The sequence below is a fragment of the Panthera onca genome, chromosome C2 (assembly GCF_046562875.1).
Source record: "Panthera onca isolate mPanOnc1 chromosome C2, mPanOnc1 haplotype 2, whole genome shotgun sequence".
Lineage (NCBI taxonomy): Eukaryota > Metazoa > Chordata > Mammalia > Carnivora > Felidae > Panthera > Panthera onca.
This window is the reverse complement of record NC_138347.1, coordinates 93,024,213-93,041,760: the sequence shown is the minus strand read 5'-3', so window position 1 is coordinate 93,041,760 and position 17,548 is coordinate 93,024,213. Positions and strand designations below refer to the sequence as shown.

Genomic DNA, 17,548 nt, shown 5'->3' with positions numbered 1-17,548 from the left:
AATAAAAATGAGATAGTAGTGCCCAGTTGATAAAGTACAGCTATGAAAAGAATAATGAAAAAACACAATAGAACCTACTTAAAATTAATCTCATACTATAAATACCAAATATTAGAAATAAAAAAAAAACATTCAGTCATTATTACCATTAGGGTTCTAATATTAACATCATCTGATGCATTTAGGAAGTGGTCCCAGAGCCTTGAGTTATAAGAAAGTATACAAAACTTCATCTCTGTAAAGTACAATAGATAGCTTTATCACATTATCCTTATTTCTCTTTTAAAAGTTTGATTTTGCAGTTTTGATAACGATGTCCTCTATCAGCCTACCTCAATTGTGTAGTCTCGTGAAAGCTGAAAGGATTCACTTATGTACTTTTACTGGTATTGGAATAGATCCTTATTTCTAATTTTTCCTAGAAAATTCCAGTGAATTTTAGAAATTTCCGAGAATTTTCACAGGATTTAGAATTTAGACAAACTTGGGCAAGGCAGATCTTTCACCAAGAAAATCAGATGCATGTTTTAGTTGAATGAAATTTCACTTTTATGGGAGCAATACTGAGATCTACTATTTGTCAACACATCACCTAAAAGTTACTTTAAAAGAAAAAAAGAAAAAAATGACAAGATAGACTAAATTCTAAAACTGTCAGAAAAATGTGAAACTAAATTCCTTCTAAGAAGAAGGAAGGATATATTTAAGATGATTTTTTAAAAGATCATATATTCTAGAAACTTAGGTTTCTTATTTAGTGTTATTAATTAATTAATGAGTAATACTTCTGGACAACTGCAATCTAAATGTTGGTTATTTTAAAGTTCCTTTCTTTACTTGGCAGCGAGAAAGAATGAAATCATGCCATTTGCAGTGGATGGAACTGGAAGGTATTATGCTGAGTGAAATAAATCAGTCAGAGAAACACAGATACTGTATGTTTTCACTCATACTTGGATCTTGAGAAACTTAACAGAAGACCATGGGGGAAGGGAAGGGGAAAAAATAGTTACAGAGAGGGAGAGGGGCAAACCATAAGAGACTCTTAAACACAGAGAACAAACTGAGGGCGAATGAGGGGTGGGGGAGAGGGGAAAGTGGGTGATGGGCATTGAGGAGGGCACCTGTTGGGATGAGCAATGGGTGTTGTATGTAGGCGATGAACCACGGGAACCTACCCCAAAACCAAGAGCACACTTTACACACTGTATGTTAGTCAATTTGACAATAAATCATATTTAAAAATAAAAAAAGTTCCTTTCTTTTATCTAAATTTTACAGATGAAAACATACTCATTAAATCTCATTAAAACACGAGTTTGAGAAATTTGAGGCAAGCACTTAATAAGAAAAAACACCACTTTTCTACACTAAGTGTCACAATTTCTTCTAGCGATTTCCCACTGGTGGATTTATTTGTTTGAATTATGACACATTGCAATTGATTAATTTAATGCTTCTGTTGTCAGGGCCCTGTCCCACAATTCACTTTCATTCAAAAATTCACACAGAGAAGCTGATCAGAGGTGGGTAAACGATGTGGTATAGTGAGTCACACCCGTCACAAAAGCCAACACGGGTTAGCTATGATGAATTTTTAAATATCACCTATCCAGTGGCAGAAGATGTGGGAGCAGCCGGGGGGCGGGGGGGGGGGGGGTGGAGAGGCCAAAGGCAGTAGCATTTATCTACACTATTCCCACAAATGGGGCTACAACAGACGCTACAATTCGGAGCTTACTCTGCCTCTGGCTGGTGGAAACAAAATGAGGGGGAATTTGGTAGCAAGAGCTCTACCACAGGGACGAAAACTGAAGAGGCACGCTAGGAGGCTCTTGCCTCTAACTCTGCGCGTTCAGTTACCAAGACGAAAACGCCTGGAAGGGAGCACAATGACGCCGAGAACACAGAAACTCCTCGAGTCCGAGGCCTCGCGGCTCGGCGGCCGGGCCTGTTCACTCACACGCTCCTCCGAGTGGTTCGGTGAACGCCACACGTGACGCCCGGAGTCCTTAACCCCTCCTGCAGCCTTCCGCGCTGCGGGCGGAGGAGGCTCGGTCTCTGCGGGAGGAGGAAGGGGGGAGGGCGGAACTTGTAAAGGGAGGGACCACCACTAGCAAAACGTTAGCTACCGCCGGACCCGCACCCCCGAAAGCCCACCCCACTGCGATCGCCGCTCGGGCCCGGGGGGAGGGAGGGGACGCGTAGGGGAGGGGATGCTGAGCAATAAACCGGGAGAAGAAGGGGTGGCGGAGGGCGGGGGGGGGAGTCCTGGTTCTGAGGGGGCAGGACGGGGTCTGAAAGATGGGTCTAGCTTAATTCAGACTCCTGCACCTGGCAACGCCACGGGGGGGGGGGTGGGAGAAGAAGCGGGGGGGGGGGGTTGTGCTGTGTGTGTGTGTGCGCGCGTGTGTGCGCGTGTCTACAGGTAGCAGCGGCGGCGGCGGCGGCGGCGGGGACCGGAGCAGGGGACGATCTGCAGCCACCTCCCCGCCTGTGATTTTCGGAGGCGATTGCTCACTTAGCTGGCGGATCTTTACCCTCAGGAGATCTTCTCATCCTCTCCATTTCCACGCGTCTTAGGCGTCTTCCAGTTGCAAGTGTGTGTTTTGGGTATTTTATTAAAATTTTTTTCTTCTCCCTCTAAATCTTCTCGGGAATTCTGCATATTGAAGCAGGTGGCTCCTGATAAATCTTTGGATATATTTGGCTTGCCAAGTTTTTCTCTTCCCGGTCCCCTCCCTCTCCAGAGGCATCTGTGGTGCTTTTCTTTTTGGATTTATATGCAGAAAACGTATATATGTTTATATACCGACCGCATAATATGTAAATACATATATGCGTGCCCAAGCGCTTGGTTTTCGTCTTTCTTCCCGACAAAGCGGAATGTTTCGGAGCCGATGGATAACGAGAACAGTATTAACATTCTTTTGAGCCTGTTTTTAAAAAAGGGGAGGGAGCGTGAAGAATTGTTTAACATTCGGCCATCGTTTGGCTGCACACTAAGCATCACGAAGTATTTATGGTTGCAGATCAGGTGCAAACGGGGCTTAGAGAGAAAGGTAAGGGAGCTTCCTGCGTCCGCCGACCTCAGGCGTTTATCTTAATCCCGGGGATTGCCGAGAACTTCCTACTTCCCTGCCTCTTTCTCCTCTTCCCCACCTTCCACCAACCCTGCCCTGCTCACTCTCTTAGGTACGCTTAACCCTTTTTCAGTTCCGATGGATTGGGGAGAGGGGGTGCTGAAGGTTTAATCGTCTGTTAGAGTTTAAATGCTTCTCTCTCTCTTTTCCCAGCCGAGTAACCGAGTTTCCCAATCCCCCTTTAGCTGTTTTAGGAAACCCATTTTGTCTTTTTGAAGAAGAAGGCTACCTAGATAGCTGTTTTAAGCATCTCATGGTGCCAACCCCTCACCTCTTTCTTCTGACGAAAATAAAAGCAATAAAAAAAATAATGAACTTTAATGAACTGGGTGGTTTCTTTAGCACTGGGGTTCATGGAACCTCCCAAACGCTTATTTTCATTTAAAAACAAACCCATACCTCAGGGGGAGTCCACAGTGGAGGAAATTCAGCTTCCGTTTTTACATTAAGCCAATTCATTTTACTTGGAGGGTCGTTTACCAGAGTTGAGCGAGATGGAGCGGAGTCTAGTGTAGGAAAAACTACACGATACTAAATTCCTTTTTCAGATCCACCCTTGACACCATGACCAGTCCCTGTTTAACTCCCTGCCCAGGGGACGCATTTTCAGACTCGACCTCTGGGGAGAGGTGGAAACTTGCCCTTATGTGTTTCTTCTCTCCCTTCAGCCTCCTTCCCCCTCCGCTCACCCTCGCTCGCCCCGGCAGTTTGCAAATTGCCCGTTTTGCCCACCCCAGTCAGTGGGTGTTTTCTGCTCTTCTCCTCTCCTGCCCCCCTCTGTCCTCTCTTCATTGGCGCTTTCGGAGCAGATGCATCTTGGCTCTTCTTGGGCTCACTCTCCCGCCTCTGCCCGCCCCGCCACCCCCAGCCCCCGCCCTGGCCCCCGCGCTCCCCACCTGCCCCAGCTCTCCTCGCTCCTCCTCCCCGCCTCCCCGCGGCGCCTTGACCCTTCAATCCCGAGTCCCGGCCGGCGGGTGGGGGGCGTCGTGTCGTGCGCCGACGACCCGGCGGCCGACGCCGCGCGGAGCTGGTGTGAGGAGACACCGCAGGAAAGGCGAGCCGTAGTCGGCGGACGCGAGGCCGGGAGAGCCCGTCCGAGCCGGAGGGAGCCGAGAAAAGGGAGAGGGCGAGTGTGAGGCGCGCACGCTTCCCGAGCTCGTGCGGACGAGTGCAGTCGCCTCCAACGCCTTAGAGCGGCGCCCCAGTCACTGCAGCTTTTCAGCCTAGAGCTGTGCCCAGGGACCACAGAGACCAAGAGCCAGGAAATCGGCCGAGAGGTACTAAAGAAATAAGGAAAAAAATACGAAAGAGCGGGGAGGGTTTGCTGGCGAGATACGGAGGCTGAACAGATGGAGGAACAATGCCGCCTCCAAAAGAAATCCCTCGCCCAGAAGCCCTGGCGGAGGGCGGCGGAGCTGCCTTCAGCCCCCTGCTCTCCCCAGTCCTCGGGCTAGTTCAGGGGGTGGTTCCGCCTCTTAGTTTGACAGGGATAAGAAAGTTGCTCTTCCCCGCATTTCCTGAGAAGAGCTTTTCGGATCTGCGTGGTGCAAGTCAAGATGTCACTCCCTAGATCCCCCCGCGACGAGCAGCTAATAGATTATGCATATTGGGCAATAAAGTCCCCCAGGAAGACAAGGTAGTCCAAACATTGCAAACGTTCTCCCCTGGCTCCTGACCGTCCAGCACAGTGCTTTGTGAGTAGAAATGAAAAACCACCTGCAGTGAATTTAAAATTATTTTAGGTTGAGGTTTTGAGTTGGGAATAATTTATTCCAGAGGAGGTTGTTAGCGTGTTATAGAGATGAGGGAAATCATGTGTCTAACATTCGATTCATTTGTGATTATTCTAAATTATGGGCAGTCGGCCTCCACAAAGGTATTATACTATTTCTTTTTCATTTCCAGGGCCATAGTGATACATGTAGGATTTAGGAAACATGAATTCAAATAGCAAACCCTGTATCTGTTACTCTGCATTTTATAGGTACTTAATATTCTCATTTTTCTTTTTCTTATAGTGAAACTACAGTAGACTATTTTCGCTTAAATAAATTCTTATGCTGTGTATGAAAATTACAGGGTCCTAATGCATTTCTCCAAAATTAATTTTGCTTAATTACAAATAAGAACATAGATATAAAAATATCACTAAGGAAAGGTGTGGGTACGTGTGTTTGAGTGTAAAAGCTATAAAATGTCTCGGCATTTCAATCAGCCATTGCAACCTAGCAGAACACCAGCTTTTTAAATGAGCTCAGAAGCAATGGCCATGCACACATTTAAGATATTAAATGTTAAGTACAAAAACATTAAGTTTACTGTGCCCTTGGCAGAGAATGAATTTAAGGCTACCTGCACTGCTGAGTGATTGAATGATTTACAGAGAAAGTGGAAGTTAATCATTACTCAGGCCTTCTGATTACATGGTTTGATTAAAATAAGTAACTGTTTTCTGTAAGCCTGCTATTCTACAGTTAGTCTTTCCAATCCTCTTAACATAAGCAGAAATTGAAGGAGTCAATCTTTTAGCAGACAATCCTAGAGTTCCTGCAGTGTGGGGGTAAAGAAAAGCCTTCTTCTTCAGTTCCCCTTCTTTTCAGTCTCCCTTCCTTCACCCCCAGAGTACTTTCTGTCAGTCTTCTCTCTATTCCCATGGTGTCATTTCATTTGTGAAAATTTTCTTATGTGTCTAGGTATAACATTTTCAAATAAAAATGTGTGACTTGTTTTGAAATTGACATTGGAATATACACTCATGGAAGGTAGGCAGAGAACTCCATTTGCTGCACATAGAGTGCATGAAGGCTTGGTGATTCTTTGCAGGGCTGAGTGACTTCCCTGACTTCCTAAAGCCTCTTCCAACTCTGAACTTTTTATATTTTTTTCCACTTTTATTATTTTCACATGGCTATCCAGTGACAGGATCTACATCTTCCTTCAAATTTCCTTAAATTAGTTAGGATTTTTAAAAATAGGATAATTAAATAGCTGTAACTAGAGACTACAGATACAAATCTAAGCTCTCTGAGTTAAAAAAAATTTTTTTGTTTCCATATAAGTTTTAATGTTATTGACAGCTTTGGGATAATATTAATGCAGATTTAGGTATGCTTGACAAATGCCTCTCTGGGTTGCCATGTGTTGAAACAAATAATTTTGAGTATTTTTAGCAAAGCATAGTAATCCTTTTTTAAAATTTTTATACAAAGGAATTACTTTATGAATTACCTAACATGCCAGTTTGTAGTTTTTGTAAGCAAAACACAATTGGAATTAACAGTAAGATTTGAAACCACCGCAGTTCAACAGTACACTTTTGCCACATTTTAAAGTATTTTGAAGTGAAGTTTGAAGCCTGTTTCCATCTTATTAGAGTGTAAGTAGGAAGATATGATTCCTCACTTATATTTTAATTATTTGTAAATGGAATCACCCAAGTTCAGTTCATCAAACTTATTTTTTTTCCTAGAATGCAGGTCTGGTCTTGCAGATCTCTTGTTAACAATGGCCAATGTTCCTTATAGCATGGATGCTAATGTCCAGAATGCAGATGGCTTTTAATTCTTTGCACAATTTACTCCCCAACTTTACTTTTTAGGTTAAAATATCTTCCACCTAGAACTCCTCCCCACTTTCCTCTTTCCATTCACAAGACTGTAACTTGTTACATTCCCCAATACCACCCCATTTTATGCCTCTGTACTTGACTTATACTAATATTTCTCCATGGACTACTTTCCCACATCCCCTACCTGCCACACACACACACACACACACACACACACACACACCCCAAATGTAGGATAGGAGAACATTTTGTTTCCTTAGAGTGGCCTTTCCTCCACCATCCTGCTTCATTCCTGAATTCTGACATGAGCTCCCACAACACGTTTTTTATACCAGGAGTAGCCTGCCTTTTACACTTCCTGATATTTGGCTTCCTCAGTTGATAGCAAGTTCCCATAGGTGAAAAACCATACTTGATTTATCCTTTTATTCAGAATTCTTAGACCCATGTATGAACATGAAATAAATAATTTGAAATTGATTGAAATTGTATTGATTGAATGATTGAAAAATGATTGAAATGATTGAAAACTGTATTCTTTAGAAATCCATTTGGCTATGAGGTAACAGAAAACTTGGCTAACAGCAAATAAGGGTTTCTTTATTTCATATAATAAAAACTCAAGAAGACAGTTGTTTAAACATTTGGTGAAAGAATTAGACTTCTTTTATAATCTTGGTATTTTTCTTCTCATGGTCATAAGATTGCTGCTGTGCTTCTGGCATCATGTCTGCTTTCTAGGCCCAAAGAAAGATAATGAGAATACTCTAGGATTTTTCAACTGGCACTATTGTCATTTTGGGCCAGATAAACCTTTGTCTTCATTGGGGGGAAATTAGGATGTTTAGCAGTGTCTCTGGCTTCTACTCACTAGATGCCAGTGGCACACCCTACCCATCCAGTTTTGACAACCAAGAGTTATTTCAGACATTGCCAAATGCCCTTAGAGGTAAAATTGTCCTGGATTGGCAATGATTTCCCAAAGTCAGAGGAAGGTAATTCCCGGTTACTACTTCCTCTTTTTCTTTGCATTGTAGTGGTGGTGAGGATCTATTTGGTTTTTGCTTAATAAATGGTAGTGGACTCTTTATGTGATTGCTTAAGAAAGGAGGGAAGGAGGGGCAAAGGGAGAGAGGGAGGGAGGAAGGAAGGAAGGAAAGAAAAAAAAAAAAAGAAAAGGAAATGAAAGGAAAGAAAAGAAAAGAGGAAAAAGGGGGAGAGGAAAAGGCCAAATGAAACTTCTCCTTGGGCAGTTTATCTCTTTTTTTGTGATGCGGACATTCTTCCTGTAGACTTCCATTCTCATATCACTGCCAGAACTGTGTCAAATGGCTACTTCTAGGTACATGAGAGGTCAGAAACAATATTTTTAGTGTGGCATACCAGTACCTCAGAGAAAATCAGAATCTGAAAAAAGAAAGGGAAATGGATTTGTAGTTGGAAACTAGAAGTGTTTACCGCTATGACAGAATAAATGAATATGGAAAATTCATCTAAATATTTTAAAAGGAGAAAAAGTAAAAAAAGGAAAACAATAATAAAAGACGATAGATAAAATTTTTCACATGCTAAATATTTAACAAAATGACTTGGATAATACTGTGTTTTCTCCCTCTAGATGCTAATTTAGTTGGAAAATAAGTGGGCAGAATGGAGGCATTTTGCTCTTCCTAACATTGTGTGTGTGTGTGTGTGTGTGTGTGTGTGTGTGTGTATGTGAGTGACAGCACTCCATCGCCTTCAATCTACTGAAGAAAGCAGTAAAGTTTGTTATTCATATTTATAAATTAGTGGTCAATAGTGAGAAATGTTGTCAGAGAAGATGAAAATGCAGATCTAGTGTTTTAATACAACTTTCTAATGCTTGTATTTGGAAAGCACATGCTAGTGATGGCATTAGATAAAATAATGGTTTCTTGTACAGCTATGTTAGCATGGGCTATAGTAGCTTTCAATTAGATTGCTCAGTTGTTTACCTCAGTGTGGTAAAGAAGTACTATTGGATATCATTATAGGGGAGAATTCTACCTTACAAAGATATATCAACATTGCTGTGATGGGCCAGTAATCTTGTCTGATTGATTACAATTTTTTTTCTGCTTCTTACCCTTGTCGTTCATTCTTTATGAGTCTTTTGAATGCCAACTTTTGCTCAATTTTATGTAGAATATAGAAATATAAAATATGGTGTTTATTAAGAAACTTTTGCCTTCAAGTAACAGAATAAAGTAAGCCGATTAAAGGCTTTAACAGTGAAGACATCTCACAAAACAAAGATCCTGGAGGTATACTGGTCCAGCTAACTCAGAAGTTCAAGGATGTCAGGGCTCTAGGATAAACTTTGCTGTTATTCTCTTGGCTTTCCATCTTGGGAAGAAGAAAAACAATATGGCTGGCTATCACAGAGCCAAACAGTCCTACTCAAAGCAAAGAGTTGCAGTCTTATGGAAATGAGAATATGCTTGATTGACTAAAACTATGACACATCCTACTCCTAAAATGATCACTGGCAAAGAGATAATGCATTGTGCATGATTGATTTTGGTTAATCATGGTCCTTCCCCTAGGGCTGAGGGGAGGTCTCCTTTCCCTATGGACATGGCAAGGTCGTACTTAAAATCAGAGCTTTTGTTAACTGGGAGGAAGGAGGCAATAGCTGTAACCTTGGGTACCTAATAGGGTATTCCATAAACATCATGCTCTGTCTTCCTCAAACTTCTTATAGCATGGAATGACAATATTGGAAAACACACACACGCATTAACCAGTCTTTGAATCCATGAACATAAACTGAATACATGTCAGGCTGCATGCTTCTGATATAGAATGATTCTTTCATGATGCTCCAGAGATTTAAAAAAATACTACCTGGAGAATCAGAAAATGTAGGAATGGGCCCTGGATAGAAGAATTACAAACACTAAATTATGCTACATTACATGTCTAAATACAAAACCCTATCTTTTCAACTTATGCCTTCATTATATAATATAGCCATAGTTAAATCAAAGCATTTCCTCTTCTACTAAATAGATTATCTGTGTTTGTCACATGACCTTATAATCATAATTCAGGAATAATGAGAGAAATAACTGAATCCTTTGCCAATTATTCTCATGATGAAGGACTTGATATTAGTTATGCCCAAATTAAAACTACCCTGCTGCTTTTGATAACTGTTTACTTGGAGGGCCTAGGGGAGGGTTTTCAGTCTACATGCCAGGGAGTATCTCTCTCAATGAACATTATGAGTCTTTTTTTTAAAACAAAGAAAGCTTTATTTTCATTCTTTTGTCTGACTTCATGGAAGGATAGAGTCAATTTTGTGTTCAGTTGAAAAGGGGTTTTAACCATCTCCTTTTACCCTGCTTTATTATTTGAATCTATTTTTTTAACTTAAACTTTGCTCTAAGATTTTATTGTATTTGGGCTTTTTATCATAAATAATCTGTGATTCAAATTTTTTCTGAAAGAGGAAGAATATATGTATATGTGCATGTACAAACAAGTGCTGTCATATATCACTCAGTAAGTGTCTTCTGAATGAATACATGTTCAGAAATTAGACAATATTGTGTGCAATAAACTGCTGAATTATGCTTCCATTAACATGTGCAATAGGATTTCAGGGAAAGGAGATACCAGCAGTGATTGAATCATTTTGATAAACATTGTAGTTTACAGCTTGATGGTAAACTAAGGCAGGGTAGGTGGAGAAAGTGTAAAAAAGTTGAACTCATCACACGTATTTTGCTCTGTGGTCATATAGAAATGGGTTTTCAACTTTTCTTTCCTCTGTAGCATAAGAATTTCTATGATCTCATTCCTATCTAATAACTTTCTCCCTAATAAAAATGGTCAAATAAGCTTTAACACCAAAGCCACCATGTAAAAGAACCATGAGCAAGAAAAGAATGGATTTGATCTCTCTTTGTTTTAAAACAAATGTTGTGATGGCCATTGGCTATCTATCTCCTGAGTTAACTATCAGTATTTTAGAATGAATGCATTTTTAGCATCTCATCTTTCCATTGCCAGTGCTCTATTTTTGGGCTCCATGCTTGAAGCCGTTTGCGCCACAGCAACCACCTCTGACCTGGGCTGCTCACCTCCAGGTGAACTATTATTTGAATCAAACTTAAAATGATAATTAGTAACTCCATCTGTGTTTACGGGCAGAAACAGATGCTTCTCCTTTTTGTTTTAATAGAAGGTATGTTTAAAAATGGAACCATAGTGAAATTTTGTTCTGAACAGATCCACGTTTTAGTGGGCACTCTTGTATCAAATGAAGACCACCAAGAGAACATGTTTTCTAAGCATCTGACATTCTCTTGTCTAGACCCAGGCAGTATCTCATACTTTGACACATCCCCTGTGAAATAATTATGGTGCACAGAATTGACCCCAGATATTGCAAGTTCATAAAGCTTCTCTCAGGGAATAAAATGGTTAATTATATATATATATATATATATATATATATAATATATTATAAAAAATATATATTTTATAATATATAATATATATATTTTATATTATATATATATAGTTTTATACTATATCAGTCTTGTAAGTATATAAGAAGCATAATATTAATAAATACATTGGTTTAAGAATTAAAGAAAATTTGTTCTATTTAGATCCTCACTCTTCTGAATCTTTTTTTTTTTTTCTTTTGACTCAGAGGTATCCATATCCATGTTTTTTTCTGATGATAGTCTCTGTGTTTGGTGGTATGCTATTTCTTAAGAGTGCTCCATGATTATCTTCAGCATTTCATTCCAAGCAGCTGATACCTTCTGAAAAGTTTGATGCTGGTGTTCTGTTGATCCTACTAGAAGGTGACAACTGAGAATTTTCAGATGACAACCAGATCTCATACTTATTTCTTAAATTGTCTTGAAATGTCAGAAGTCGTGGCTGTCTGTTTATGGCAAGAGGAACACAACCAATTTTTACACACAAAGCCAATGACACCTGTGCTTCCACTACTGCTTGGCTATAGGAATTCTAAAATGCATCCTGATTTCAAAGATGTTAAAGGTTACAAAAAATGTGTCAGAATCAATGAAATGTGGCAACTTTAATGCTACATCTGTCCTCATTTTTTAAGGGAGCTAATGCAGTAATGATTATTAATTAACCAACTAATTAATCTCTAAGCATTTGGATATGAGAGATTACTACATAATTCTTAGACAGAATGATTGAATCTAATTCTAGCCCCTTTTATTCTCTACTTATCCTCCCAGCTTGTATTATATAAAACAAAGCTAGTCTTCCAAAGAGAGAATGGTAGGATGAAGAAAAGCACAGACTAGGAATCAAGAAACCTATGTGTGTAGAGTGGACTCTTACTAACTGTCACTTCCTATAATTCATGTAAGCTCTCTGGGCCTCAGTTTCCATGTTTAAAATGTACAGCTAGACTAATTGAAATTAATGTGTCTTTTGGCTCTCATAACTGTTTGGGGTAAAGACAATCAGTAATAAAGAATGTTTATAATAATATATGATTAAGCTGGTATTATATAAACATGTAATGATAAGTGTTCCTTTAAATTAGTAAGTTTAATATATATAATAGATATTATATAGCCTTAAGATTTATTGTATAGCTTTAAGATTTTACAGTTTCTGGAGGTTTACATATATCTTGTTTGCTCTCTAAAACAACTATAAGCAATACAGAAGTTTCAACAGAACAGTTAGGATTTAGGACCCTTCTCCTCAAATATACTGGATGAAAAAGATTACTGAATATACCAAAGCCAAATAAAGAGTGAAAAAGTGGGAAGAGGCAAGGAGAAAATGCATTTTATACCAAGAACAAAGAAAACTTACACAAGGAATTAACTATCACTATATATAAATATTCCGCTTAAAAAGAAAGTCATCAGAGGGCGCCTGGGTGGCGCAGTTGGCTAAGCATCTGACTTCAGCCCAGGTCATGATCTCACAACTCCTGAGTTCAAGCCCTGAGTCAGGCTCTGGACTGACGGCTCAGAGCCTGGAGCCGCCTTGGAATTCTGTGTCTCCCTCTCTCTGTGCCCCTCCACAGCTCATGCTCTGTCTCTCTCTCCCTCTCAAAAATAAATAAACATTAAAAAAAAAAGAGAGAGAGAAAGAGTCATCAGTAAAAAGCAAGAGGAAATTGGCAGGTAAAAATGAATTTTACTTTTTTTTTGTTTTATCATTACTCAACTGCATACCACTGATTAAAAAAATATGAATAAAAGAAAGAGTAGTCTTGGGTTGGATCAGTCAGATGCTACTATTTGTGGAAATATCTTGACAGTTCTTACTGTGCAATTGCACAGGCGACAGTGTTTGTTCTCTGTATTGTATTTGAAAATTGCCACTGCTCCTAAGTGGTCAGAAAGCTGGGTACTTACTTTCTGATGACTAACAAGCTCTGCAGAGGTATGCCACTCTCCTTTCTCTCATTGTAGTATAGTCACCACAAAGAAAACACTGTGGCCTCTCACCTATCTTTTTGGCCATAAAAGTAAGTTGATTTCTAGAGCATGAAGAAAACCCTTTCTTTTGACGAGATATTCTTGAAGCTCCCATTTCATACAAGTCAAGTATAGAATGCATAATATTGCTGCAAAGAAGTAGATTTTTATTGAATTTAATTAATTAAATTATTTTAATCCTCTATTTAGGTTACTTGGTCTATTAGAAAAATATCCATGATAACTAATACTAGTATTTAAGATTAAAATGTTTAATGGTTTAGAGTTTTAGACCGTTAACTAGGGTATTGAGGTTATATTCCCATTGCAATAAATATTTTTTGACTAAAGGGGAAAATCCTAGTTTTTGACCCCAGATAATATGAAAAATATGATGTTAAAAAGGATAATTCCTTTTTAAAATTTTAAAATAAATATCCAATGGTATTTCCATCTGAGAAGCTGAAAGGGCCATAATGTTTTTTTAGACAAGTGTAGGCCAGCCTCCTCAGTTTGCAAGTGACAAAGCAGGCCAAAATAAATAATGTTTTGCTGGGTTTATACAACGATTGAACTTGGACCAAAACATCCCAATCTTCATGTAATACTTTCATGCATCAGTTTTATGTACAAGATAGCAATACATATATCTGTGTCATATACGTATATATATGTGTATGTATATATATATGATTATAGAATTATTAGTTTGTAAATACAGGGAGATAATTGACAGAAGTTATAAAGAAGGGTGTTTTACTTTTAGGAAGGTTTTGTGAAAAAGGAGATTGAGATATGAACAAATGGAGAAAAGGGAGCAAAGCACTGCTTGAAGAAAAGCAAAAAAATTAAGAATAGGACATGTAGCAGAGGTAATCGGTCGTTCTACGCTTTTTCAAAAGTAAAGTAAGTAAATAAATAAGACAACCCACATTAAGAAGCACTATTGTAGAAGAGAAAGAAAGGTGCTTATTGAAAAGGTACATCTCATTCTGTGTTCAGTAGTTTGGCTTAGGACCTCTGCAAATCAGAAATGTCAATTATGTATTTCCCCTGAGATAATCAGTTTCCTCAGGAAAACTGGTTCATATTACTCACATCAGAAGAAACTAGAAAGCAAATTAAATTATTTAAAATGGAAAATATAACTTTCTGAGTATATGTCAAGTAATATAACTGGTTAATGCTAAATCAATTTGAATATGTAAGTGATGAATCACTAATTTTACTCCTGAAGCCAATATTACACTATATGTTAACTAACTAGAACTTAAATAAAAATTTGAAAAAGAAGAAAAAAAAAGTACTAAATCAATTTGAGATCATTGGTTGTCACCAAACAAGATTCTTCTTATCCTAACTTGCCCAGATACTGTTTTCTAACCTGGGCAGCCTCTCCCCAGAAAGTACTAGAGACATTGTGCACCCAAAACATCTTTCCAATGCTCCCATTCAGTATAATACTCTAGTCAGTCCCTTCAGAACTTCTGATTACAGGACACTTACAATCAAAATGTCCCATTTGCTTAAGGGAGAGAGGTTCTAGTTGGTGCTAATCTGTCTATTAACACCCAGAGATCATCCTCATCATTACTTAAAGGATTATAATATTACCAAGGCCTAAGACGTGCAATTTCAAGTGAGATATATTCCTCTGTTTCTACTAAATTGTACATGAAATCAACATGTCCCTCCCGACTCTCCTTCAATCCACTTTTTGTAAAAACAGCTCATTTTAGGAATCAGTGCTTAGAATAACCAGCAGCTGGAGAACAGAGAATGCATCAGAAAAGCATGAGCATGTTTTCTATACAACTCCATAAACACGGTTGTAATTTCTCATGAATCGGTGCATTTTGACTCTGCTAGTCAGAAATACACTGGGAATAGTCCTAGTAGTCAGTGTAGAATGTCATTGCCTCACTGGTCTTCTCTAAAACTCCAAAGAAGCATGAAACTCCACAGAACTACCTCTCGTGGGGCCCTCTCTCTACTATGCAAACCTGAAAATAACAAAAGAGTGAGGTGATGTTATTACAGGGCAGAGAGAAGTCCCAGTCACTGAAATGGAATATTCTATCAGGGACATATAGACAGTATAAAGAGCATCGTTTGCAATATCCTTTAAATTTTCTGCTAGACACAAGCTTGCAAAACAGTTATATATATATATATTTACACATAAAATGTTTACATGAATAATAAGTGTTTATGTTTATTTATATGAATACATTTGTCTGAATTCTTTCCTTCCCCATGTGATACTCATCTAAAATGAATGAAATGTAAAATAGGCATTTATGGGGAAGGCCAGGAATATTAGTTTAAACCAGGACCATTGCCAATGAGATGAACCTTGGTTCATGCCAAGTGTTAACCAGAAGGATGCTTTAGAGCCCCAAAGGGAGGACAGGAGGGAATCCCTGGAGAAGGTGGGAGATTGAGAAACTTCGGTGTGAGAAAAGGACTATAAAATAAACAAGACTGAGGCAAACAAACCTCTGTCTTGCTCTTAGTCCCAAAGGTGATCCTGTTGCTACGATAGTATTAAAATATGTGGTTTTTTGTAGCCTTCAGGTTTTCTTTGATTTTGTTTATGTATCTGTCCAATAGGGTTGATAATGTCAACCTCGTAGGGCTGTTGTGGAATTAAGTGAAATAATGTATTTAGTACCTTTGCTTGGCACATAAACAATGTCTCTGAGTGCTCTTGTTATCATGATAACCCTCCACACGTGTACACAAACACGTTCTCTGCTCACTCAATAATAACCATTTATCCCACACTTTCTGTGTGCCGTGCAGTGCTAGTCACAATGAAGACAGCAAAGACAAGTCAAACCTTGTCTCAAATGTCCTGGGAATACTTGTTCCCCCCCCCCCCCCCCCCGAGCCTTTGAAATTCAGATATAGAATGTTCTATATTCCTGGCTTGCCTAATGTAAGATAGATAGGGCTGTTTTTATTTTATTAACACATGGAAGGAAGGATAAAGCATTTAGAAATGGTGAAATTGGCAGCTTTAAAAAAATTCAAGGACTCTATCAGCATTAGGATGTGGAAACATTTGAGTCATAGGCTTGCTAGGGAGTGAGTGTTTAATAGGCGCCTTTGTAAAATCTCCAAACTAAGCTGTATCATTTTCTATACATGCTTAAATCTCTTAATTACAAAGCAACTTTAATTATACATAAAGTGTGCCTCTTCAATCATGTTTTAATCACACATGAAAAAATTAAATTTATACCAAAGTTATTTTCTGCATTTCAATTCTGATTTTTAAACTCTGGCATATTCCAAACCAAAAAATTACATTAAGCTAATGTTTATGCTTGCACATAATCCCACACTTTCAAGGCAACACTTAAAATATTCAGAAGAGCTTCATAAGAGGGAGTAGTTTAATTCTGCTGTTGACTCAGAGCCATTGTTCTTCACAGTTACAGCTCCGTTGGCATAGGCTACATATGGTCACTTGTTTTCTCAGTGTACAGAGTGATAATGCATTAACATTCTGGCTGGTGGTAGAGGATACGCTGTTTTAGAGAAGTACATCAGGGAGGATGTGCTGCCTCTTGGGCAGAAAGGAGGACAAGATCACCATGAAGGAGCCTGCAAATTGCCTTAAGAAAAATCCCTGTGGCTTTAACTGTGGTGACTGACTTGGGAGCCCTGATTTCAAACATTGGCTGTCTTTGGGTAGGACTTAATATTGAAAGAGCAGTCGTCAGAGAAAATGATGGATCAGAGCCATGGAGGGAGATGTTGTCATTCAGAAATGCTGTTCTGGAGCCTTTGGTTGCCTTTTGGAAAGGACATTTTATGACCCCATGTTTGCTCTAATCACTGCTATGTAGGTCATAGGTTAAAGTGGAGCTTTGGGCTGGTGACTGATGGCCTCGGAGGTCCATTAGAAGTCTTTAAATGAAATCTTTGAGTATTATTTAAGTAGTTTCTTGGGGACTTTGGCCAGGGTTTAGTGAACATGATTTTTCTTTTACCTTTTGCAGTTTCCTTTGGTTTATATTAAATGAAGAAAAAAGGGCAAGGAAGATATTGTATCTATTCTTTTTTATGTTTATTTATTTATTTATTTAGAAACACACACACAGAGAGAGAGAGAGAGAGAGAGAGAGAGAGAGAGAGAGTGAGCTCATGCACATGAGCAGGAGAGAGATAGAGAGAGAGGGAGGGAGCCTGACTCAGGGCTTGATCTAACAAGAACCTTGACCTGAGTCAAAACCAAGAGTTGGAAGCTTAACTGGCTGGGCCACCCAGGCTCTCCTGTGTCTATTCTTATACTGTGAAAGATGTCACCTTTCATCTAATTTGATTCCAAGTGGAATTGTATCCCAAGAGACATCTGTAGTTATGCA

The 17,548-nt window shown here is 39.1% G+C and overlaps 1 protein-coding gene across 3 annotated transcripts in view; it reads left to right on the top strand.

Moving 5' to 3' along the window:
- Positions 1-2,427: 2,427 nt before the first annotated feature.
- NLGN1 (neuroligin 1) overlaps positions 2,428-17,548 on the top strand; it is an 827,426-nt gene continuing 812,305 nt past the window's right edge. Inside the window, exon 1 of one of the 3 annotated variants that reach the window (XM_060639223.2) lies at positions 2,428-2,600. The gene's annotated coding sequence lies outside the window, so the exon portion shown is untranslated. Of the gene's footprint in view, positions 3,063-4,039; positions 4,421-17,548 lie in introns of those variants that run through there. The other 2 variants (XM_060639222.3, XM_060639220.2) reach the window with 2 other exon arrangements.